The following is a 10323-nucleotide window of genomic DNA, read 5'->3' on the forward strand; positions in this document are numbered from 1 at the left end:
CACGGCAGATAAGCCCACTTGTGGGGCACACGGCAGATAAGCCCTCTTGCGGGGCACACGGCAGATAAGCCCTCTTGCGGGGCACACGGCAGATAAGCCCTCTTGCGGGGCACACGGCAGATAAGCCCTCTTGCGGGGCACACGGCAGATAAGCCCCCTTGCGGGGCACACGGCAGATAAGCCCCCTTGCGGGGCACACGGCAGATAAGCCCCCTTGCGGGGCACACGGCAGACAAGCCCCCTTGCGGGGCACACGGCAGACAAGCCCCCTTGCGGGGCACACGGCAGATAAGCCCCCTTGCGGGGCACACGGCAGATAAGCCCCCTTGCGGGGCACACGGCAGACAAGCCCTCTTGCGGGCACACGGCAGACAAGCCCCCTTGCGGGGCACACGGCAGACAAGCCCCCTTGCGGGGCACACGGCAGACAAGCCCACTTGCGGGGCACACGGCAGATAAGCCCACTTGCGGGGCACACGGCAGATAAGCCCACTTGCGGGGCACACGGCAGATAAGCCCACTTGCGGGGCACACGGCAGATAAGCCCACTTGCGGGGCACACGGCAGATAAGCCCACTTGCGGGGCACACGACTTGAAGCCCTCTTCCAGGGCACACGGCAGGTTGCCCACTTGCAGGGCACACGGCAGGTTGCCCACTTGCAGGGCACTCAACCAGGGGTAGTCCGCTAGTGGGCAGTCATCCTGGGAGTAACGATGCTGGGCACTCCAATTGGGAGTCCACTTAGTGGGGCTCTGGCCGCAACTCAGGAACATGGCAGGTTGCCCACTTGCAGGGCACACGGCAGGTTGCCCACTTGCAGGGCACACGGCAGGTTGCCCACTTGCAGGGCACTCAACCAGGGGTAGTCCGCTAGTGGGCAGTCATCCTGGGAGTAACGATGCTGGGCACTCCAATTGGGAGTCCACTTAGTGGGGCGCAGGCCGCAACTCAGGAACACGGCAGGTACTGGAGCAAGGCAGGAACTGGAGCAAGGCAGGAACTGGAGCAAGGCAGGTTCTGGAGCAAGGCAGGTACTGGAGCAAGGCAGGTTCTGGAGCAAGGCAGGTTCTGGAGCAAGGCAGGTTCTGGAACAAGGCAGGAACTAAACAGGTAGTCCTTGAACAAGGCAGGTACAGGAACAAGGCAGGTACAGGAACAAGGCAGGTACAGGAACAAGGCAGGTACAGGAACAAGGCAGGTACAGGAACAAGGCAGGTACAGGAACAAGGCAGGTACTGGAACAAGGCAGGTACTGGAACAAGGCAGGTACTGGAACAAGGCAGGTACTGGAACAAGGCAGGTACTGGAACAAGGCAGGAACCAAACAGGTAGTCCTCAAACATTAATGTCAAGGCCCAGACTGCAGGGCTGGGCAGGTTTATCAAGGCTGACTTGATCAGGTAAGCCACTGCAGCTGGACCTGATAATTAGTCTAGGATGTCCTGATTGGCTAGGGCGGCCACTAGTGGCAGGAAACGAGAAATGAATAATGCAAAATATAAACAAGTCCGGTCAGCGCATGGGGAAACGTGACATACCCCCACCGCAAGGAGCAGCCTCCGGATGCTCACAGACCTGGGGTCTCTCCTTGTGTCTGGGTCTTGGTCTTCACCGCTACTTCCACGCTGCAGGTATCCCCGCGGACTCCTTGTATTGGCCTTGACATTCTGTCACGAACCGAGGACACAGATGGATAAGGAGCCCAGGTGCAGGGGATACGAGGGGCTCTGTCTGTACCCCACGATGATTTATGGTCTGGGGTTGTTACAGACAGGCGCAGGAATAACCACAGACAACAGATCTGGATCAAGAGTTGTATTGAATGAGGTGGTACAACAATATATATAGAGTCACGCGACTTGGCAGGAAGCCCACTTGTGGGGCACACGGCAGATAAGCCCACTTGCGGGGCACACGGCAGATAAGCCCTCTTGCGGGGCACACGGCAGATAAGCCCTCTTGCGGGGCACACGGCAGATAAGCCCTCTTGCGGGGCACACGGCAGATAAGCCCTCTTGCGGGGCACACGGCAGATAAGCCCCCTTGCGGGGCACACGGCAGATAAGCCCCCTTGCGGGGCACACGGCAGATAAGCCCCCTTGCGGGGCACACGGCAGACAAGCCCCCTTGCGGGGCACACGGCAGACAAGCCCCCTTGCGGGGCACACGGCAGATAAGCCCCCTTGCGGGGCACACGGCAGATAAGCCCCCTTGCGGGGCACACGGCAGACAAGCCCTCTTGCGGGCACACGGCAGACAAGCCCTCTTGCGGGCACACGGCAGACAAGCCCCCTTGCGGGGCACACGGCAGACAAGCCCCCTTGCGGGGCACACGGCAGATAAGCCCACTTGCGGGGCACACGGCAGATAAGCCCACTTGCGGGGCACACGGCAGATAAGCCCACTTGCGGGGCACACGGCAGATAAGCCCACTTGCGGGGCACACGACTTGAAGCCCTCTTCCAGGGCACACGGCAGGTTGCCCACTTGCAGGGCACACGGCAGGTTGCCCACTTGCAGGGCACTCAACCAGGGGTAGTCCGCTAGTGGGCAGTCATCCTGGGAGTAACGATGCTGGGCACTCCAATTGGGAGTCCACTTAGTGGGGCTCTGGCCGCAACTCAGGAACATGGCAGGTTGCCCACTTGCAGGGCACACGGCAGGTTGCCCACTTGCAGGGTACTCTACTTAGGAGTCCACTTAGTGGGGCGCAGGCCGCAACTCAGGAACACGGCAGGTACTGGAGCAAGGCAGGAACTGGAGCAAGGCAGGTACTGGAGCAAGGCAGGTACTGGAGCAAGGCAGGTACTGGAGCAAGGCAGGTACTGGAGCAAGGCAGATTCTGGAGCAAGGCAGGTTCTGGAGCAAGGCAGGTTCTGGAGCAAGGCAGGTTCTGGAGCAAGGCAGGTTCTGGAGCAAGGCAGGTTCTGGAACAAGGCAGGAACTAAACAGGTAGTCCTTGAACAAGGCAGGTACAGGAACAAGGCAGGTACAGGAACAAGGCAGGTACAGGAACAAGGCAGGTACTGGAACAAGGCAGGTACTGGAACAAGGCAGGTACTGGAACAAGGCAGGTACTGGAACAAGGCAGGTACTGGAACAAGGCAGGAACCAAACAGGTAGTCCTCAAACATTAATGTCAAGGCCCAGACTGCAGGGCTGGGCAGGTTTATCAAGGCTGACTTGATCAGGTAAGCCACTGCAGCTGGACCTGATAATTAGTCTAGGATGTCCTGATTGGCTAGGGCGGCCACTAGTGGCAGGAAACGAGAAATGAATAATGCAAAATATAAACAAGTCCGGTCAGCGCATGGGGAAACGTGACAATAGGTGGTTTAAAAGGCATTTCTGGAGATATATATATATATATATATATATATAACTGCTAACAGCAATCACACTCCTATCAAGCCCAGGCAGTCAGTACATGCTGGAACCTGGGGATGATGATAGGAGTGTGATTACAGCCTCCCTATGCCATGCTACCACCGCCCCCTTACACATCCATGCTATCACGCACACACACTCATTCACAAACATTTAAATACTTATTCATTCCATTAATCACACATACTTGCTCATAAACCCTCAGTGGCATCTCCAGCTTTCATATTTAGGGGGGGCACATGGGGGGCCAGGGACCAAAGTAGGGGGGCCAATTATAAAACGCACATATACACTATAGATATATATATATATATATATATACACACATACATACACACGTTAGACGTGCATTTTTAACTATATAATAGTAAAGACCGTGATTGAAATATGATTTCAAAATAACAGCTAAACTGGCAGTTATTTTTCATTCTTTAATATTAGCCCCTGCTGACAATATATATATAAATATTAGACCCTGCTGCCGATATATAGAAATATTACACCCTGCTTCCGATATATATTAATATTAGCCCCTGCCGCCTATATTAATATTAGACGCTGCTGCCAATATATATAAATATTAAACACTGCTGCCAATATATAAATAAATATTAGACCCTGCTGCCAATATATAAATAAATATTAGCCCCTGCTGCCAAAACATATATAAATATTTGCCCCTGCTGCCAATATATATATAAATATTAGAACTTGCTGCCAATATATTTTATAGTGAAAAAATTGGACCCTACCCAAGCATTTCCTTGGGCCCCGCTCAACGCTTCCCTTGCATGCAATCACTCCCTCCGCTACCATACCAAAAAAAAAAATATTTGCCACGCTGACTGCAGATCAGAGGAAGACCGTGAGAGTCAGTCCTGCACCGTGACATTGAGAGGTCCTCTCCCCTGTAATCATCCCCAGAGTCCCTTTGTCCCCTCATTCACTAAACCATACCGCTCTTTTACTTACACCCTGTAGTTCAGGTATAGATCAAATAAACAACACATGGAAACAGCACATGCAACTGAATGAGATAAAAAAAACAAACTTCTATTTGCAGGTATACATAAATAATGTATGGAAACATAGCATTGCAGGTATAAACCAACAGAACACACAAACCCAGCATTGCAGGTATATATCAACTGGAAATCACATGTACACTCAGCACTGAAGGTATAGATCAAATAAACAACACATGGAAACAGCACTCCAGGTATTGATCAACTGAATAAGACATACAAATCCTATATTTGCAGGTAAACATAATTAATGTATGGAAATATAGCCGATACAGATCAACAGAATAACACAAAAACCCAGCTTTGCAGGTATATATGAATTGGAAATTACATATAAACTCTGCATTAAAGGTATAGATAAACCCCCCTAAATTACAGACATAGATCACTGGTCACACACCCCAAAGCCAACCCTGGCGTCCACATTGCCCACATAGAACCTGACCAGCACCCAAATTACACGTACATAGGACGTGCCATCTTTGTCACCAAACAGCCCAGCATGAGTCAACATTGTCCCCAAACAGCTGAACGTACGCCATGTTTGTCCCATAAACACACTATCTGTGGCATCTTTGTCCCCATTGCCTAAACACCCTGCCTATACAATCTTTGCTTTTTTGACAAATCAATAATACACCTATGATTCACAAACACTTTTACAGTCACTCACTAATTCACACAATCATTTCTTCTTTCACACAAATCATTTAAACATATTCATTAATGCATCCACACATTAATCCATTCATTCTCTCTCTCAATCGGACTCTTTGTTTCAATATTCTTGCCACCCTCCTTTCTCCCTATCTACCCCCTCTCCCTCCCAATCTATCCCCTCTCCCTCCCAATCTATGCTCTCTCCCTCCCAATCTATCCTATCTATCCCCTCTCCCTCCCAATCTATCCTATCTATCCCCTCTCCCTCCCAATCTACCTCTTCTCACTCTCAAACCCCCCTCCTAACTTTCTACCCTCTCCCCCCTTCGAAGTTCACTTACCTTGGGCTTGTAGAAGTCCAGCGGTGCGATCGCGAAGTCCCTGTCTCCCTGGTTCTGCCGCAGTGTGCGCGGCTTCACTGTTGAGCGCCAGATATGACATCATATACCGGCGCTCAACTTGAAATGCCGGCACTGCGACCAAGGCAGAGTCCTCGCGGAGAAGAGTGAGAGGCGCCGAACGGTTTCTGAAAACGTATTCCTCAGCGACCGTTCGGCGCCTCTCTCTCTCCTCCGCGTCTATTACAAAAAAAAAAAGACGACGTTTCAATTGGGGGGGCACACGGGGGGGCACAGCATGATGTAGGGGGGGCCATGGCCCCCTCTGGCCCCCCCTGCCGACGCCACTGTAAACCCTCCCCCACCCCTTACCTGAACTGCAGATCTCTCACTTGCAGACTTCTGCATGGGCCCGGCTGCTTCCCTTTGCAACTTCTCTTGTCCCGCCCCAGAGGAAGAAGGAGGGGCGGAGTCACGTGACAACTCTGCTGGCTTCCTGTTCTCCTGCTGCTAGTACAAGAGACACTGCACGTGACCAAAGCACCCGTAAGCAGCCTGGCCCCAGTGGACATTTTCCCCCCCAGCTATTTGAGGTCTGATTAGAAGACGACCTCGATTATAAGACGAGGGGTATTTTTCAGAGCATTTGCTCTGAAAAACACCTTGTCTTATAATTGAGCAAATACGGTAAATCCTCCCCAGGCAGTCATTCAACTTCTGTCTCATTCTCCCTTAAAAGATTGTAAGCTCACAAGAGCAGGGACATCTTCTCCTTCTGTACCAGAATGCCTTAAATGTTTTAAAGGAGGCCCATGCTGACCACCTGGCTGGCAGAGGGTGCTGCAGCACGCGGCATACAACTGAATATGCCCAGTCGCAAGCTACATGAACATAACAACATAATATGCGGCTGGCCCTTTGTGGTACTGATTTGCCACGCCAGACGAGTAGCGGGTGTAGGCTGTGTACTCGCTACCTGGGACGGTCTGGAGCCAGTCCGAGAAGCCGCCTGCGGAGAATGCGTCGCAGGAGCAGCCAAGGAGCGAGACTAGCGTGGAAGGTAAGTCCTTACAGTATGATTTCAAAATATTAATTCTATCCCACCCTGAGACTTTGAGCTGTTTCCACATTTTCAAATATTTTGTTTGTTTTAATAAGGCCATAAAATTAACCTCCATAATTCTTTCTATGTTTTTAATTATTTTTACTCCCAAGTCTTGAAATCCTCTGGTGGGGTTTTTAAAATTATTTTGTTTGAAATTGATTTATATCTTCTTTACCCATATTGTTAAATTGTACTATCATTTTGGTGGTATTTAGCTTGTAATTCACAACATCTAATAAATAATCAGCCAGATTTATAAGGACGTCATCATACAGTGATGTCTTCAAATCTCCTTGCTTTGTTGGGTAGCCCTTAATTCTGTTCTTTGCTCTAATTCTTATGGCTAAAATTTCCACAGTTAAAACATAAAAGAATGGAGAAAGGGGACATCCCTTACTCGTCTGGAACCAACCTGAGCAAATATTTGCCCCTATTGTTGTTGCTGAGGGTAACCTATATAGGAAAATAATAGCCTCTTGTATCCATCCATCCAGCCCCAGCTGACCCTGTCAAAAGACTTTTTGGGATCTAGCGACAGGGTCACCAGGGTCTTCTTTGTACATGCCGCAGCATCCAATACATCTATAAGTCTTCTCGTGTTATGACCTGCCAGAAGGCCTGGGATAAATCCAATTTGATCTTTATGAATAATCTTATGTAAAATAGGTTTTAATCTTTTAGCCAGTATTGATGCAAATAATTTAGCATCAATGTTTATAAGACATTGGTCTATAGTTTAAAATAGGTAGTATATTTGCTCTCAACATCTCAAACTTCCTCTGTTAACCGCTTTATTAAAAGTTGATGCAAGCTGGACTGTTATATTGGGTTTCATCAGTTTACTTTTGAGAAGATTTTCACGGGTTTAAAAAGTCGTCTTATACGCCGGAATATACGGTAAGTCATTTTGCGCCCGGGTTATTGATGGGATCTCTAAATTTGATAGGTATGTTGAAATCAGTTTTCCTGTATCTGCTGTACGTAAATTTCATAGACATTATTGAATGCCTTTCCAATTTCTTTTGGTGATATACATATGTTGTCACCTACTTTTGATTTATCTAACATGTTTTCTGCTCTCCTATTTTTTTACTTTTATCTGCTCTGTTCTGTTTAAAATAATACTTCAGTTTTAAAGTTCCCATATTTTTATTTATTCTATCTATAATTTTAGGTTCTCTAGTCAATTTGTAAAACTTAATACAAAGTTCAGATAACAGGGGGCCCAGGTTTTTCTTTCTAATATTATTAAACTTTATACTAGACTTGGGCGCCAGCCAACTGTTCGTGTTTGTCTTCGTGTTCATCTTGGTGGGGAAAAAAATATTCGTATTCCACGAATATTAGCCCGTTCCTGTGTTCGGTTCGGGCAAATATTCGTGTACATTCTTTGTGTTCATTTTTTTTTCTTCATGTTTTTTAGAAGGGGTTAACGTGATCCAAGGCAGCTTTGCCTCCAGGATTTTAAAGGTCCGTACAAGCAACTCTATTGGTCACTGGTTGATGTCAGACGAGCGCCCTGCTGGTGACAAATAGAGTAGCTCGTAGGGACTTGTGAGAAATCCTGGTGACGAAACTCGGCCTGGGGAGACCTATTGGTCGCTCGTACGGACCTTTAACTCTTGATCGCGAAACTTGGCCAGGGGAGGTTCCAGGAGTTAAAGGTCCATGCAAGCGACTCTATAGGTCACCGGCAGGAAGTTCCTCTGGCAGAGGAGCCCCCTGCTGGCGACCAATAGAGTCGCTTGTACAGATATTTTACTCCTGATGGCGAAACTCCGCCTGGGAATGGTCTCCCTGCTCCAGGAGTTAAAGGTCCGTACGAGCGACCAATAGAGTCCTGACGACTTTTTTTGCTCTTCCCACTTGACCTCAACAGGTGATAATTATGTAGTATATATCATGCAAATGAGCCTTAATCATCAAGTGCAAAAATATAAAGTTACATACTGTGACAATCAATTACTTTTGTGTTCTTTTCTTACTTTAACCTTAATGTTATGTGTGTATAACCACGTATCAAAAATACTATTCTTACTGTATCTTACAGAAAAAAAATACCTACAGACTCTCCCCCTTGTTATTGTACTTCTATATCAGGAAGTAATAATTATATACTATGTATCATAGAAATCATGAAATAATAGAAATCATGAAATCATGAAAAAATGTTTCATACTGTGCCGATTGTTAACTTTTTTTTTTTTTTTTCTTCTTTATCCCCTTTTCTTTGCTCTTCCATTATTAAACCTTAATATTCTGACTATGCATGATCATATATCAAGAATAGTGTTCTTTTATTACAAAGTGTCAAAAAAGTCTCTCTTCTTTTTCAGATCCCATCCCAGATTGAATCCTCCTCATCTAATGTTTTTGTCTTTCAACCATTTTAGTCTCTGTGACCATTAATGATCACTCTAATTTTCGCTGGGGAACCCCAAGAGTATTTTATATTATTGTGTCTCAGAATAGTTGTAACTTGACTAAATTTTCATCTTTGACTTCTGGTGTAATACGACAAATCTTGTAGCATGATGATCTCTTTGAATTTTCCTTCTCTTATTCGATTGTCTCTGCTAACTCTTAAAATTTGTTCCTTAAATTGGTAAGACTGAAAGCTCACAATTAAGTCTCTCGGTTGGTTCTCTGGTATCATCCTCGGTTTAAAAATTTGGTGAAAGCTTTCAATTTTACTGTTATATGACTCTAGATTAATCCCCAGAGCCTTCCAAAGCTCAGTCAGATATTCTCTGATCTTTTCTTGAGTTATTATTTCTGGGATATTTCCAAACCTTAAATTGCAGCGTCTTGCTCTATGTCGCTTATTTTCATTTCTATTTGTTCTATCTTTTTCAAGCTGAGTCTGTTGGTCTTTAAGTGTGGAGTTTTGGAGTTCTAGTAAATCCATCTTGCCATCTATGGTCTTTAACCTATGGGCAAGGTCTCCTGTTTCTTAATTTATTTCGTCCTTGTTGGAATTCATTTGAGTGGACAAAATTTCAGCTTGGGATTGTAAACAGCTTTTTTTAGAAAACCTTGCTTCTGTTACTATCTGATGATTCTTCCAAATGTGGTGAAATAAGAACCGATTCGTCCATTGATCTATCTTTATTTATTTTATTTGCTGGTTTCTCTTCTCTTTCTTTTGGTTTGGAGTTTCTCCTGCGATTTCTGCGAAGCCATCGTTGAGCTATTGACCTTTGGTTAATATACTGCGCCTTTCTTTTGGTGGCTGGTCCTATGTTAATGTTATTGTCAATTTTGTATATTGCTAATTATAATGGTATTGTTAATTTCCACTTGCATTTTCACTTGCACTAAAGAATATTTTGGCATTGATAAATAAAATATACTGTACTGGAAACAAAGATTAGGAATAGTCTGAAGGAATGGGGAACAGTTTAAAATAGAAAAAGGCTATCAAGGGCTTCATGCACAGTATTACCATTGGAGTAGTGGAAGGTTAATTAAGTAGTGACAGATTGAATCCTCTCATTATCCCTCACTCTCTTTTCTAAAGTGCCTCACCAACTGTATTTCTGAAATTGCATCCTAGATTGGATCCCGGTACCTTAAACTAAAGTACATTAAGACTGGGCTTCTGGTTATTATGGTTATTCTGGTTATGCAAGAACCCCAGTATATTCGTGGCATTCTCTGACTGTATTTAATGAAATTGATATTTCATTTTAAGAATACTACTTTTACTACACAAACTAGCAGTCTCATTACTTCATTAATGACGTACCTGTCGTGTTGGAGATCTCCCCTTCTGAACAAGCAACACAATCATAACAGCAGTTTGG

This window comes from Sceloporus occidentalis, unplaced genomic scaffold (genome assembly GCF_023333645.1).
Source record: "Sceloporus occidentalis isolate IW3139 unplaced genomic scaffold, rSceOcc1.0.p SCAF_35, whole genome shotgun sequence".
Taxonomy (NCBI): domain Eukaryota; kingdom Metazoa; phylum Chordata; class Lepidosauria; order Squamata; family Phrynosomatidae; genus Sceloporus; species Sceloporus occidentalis.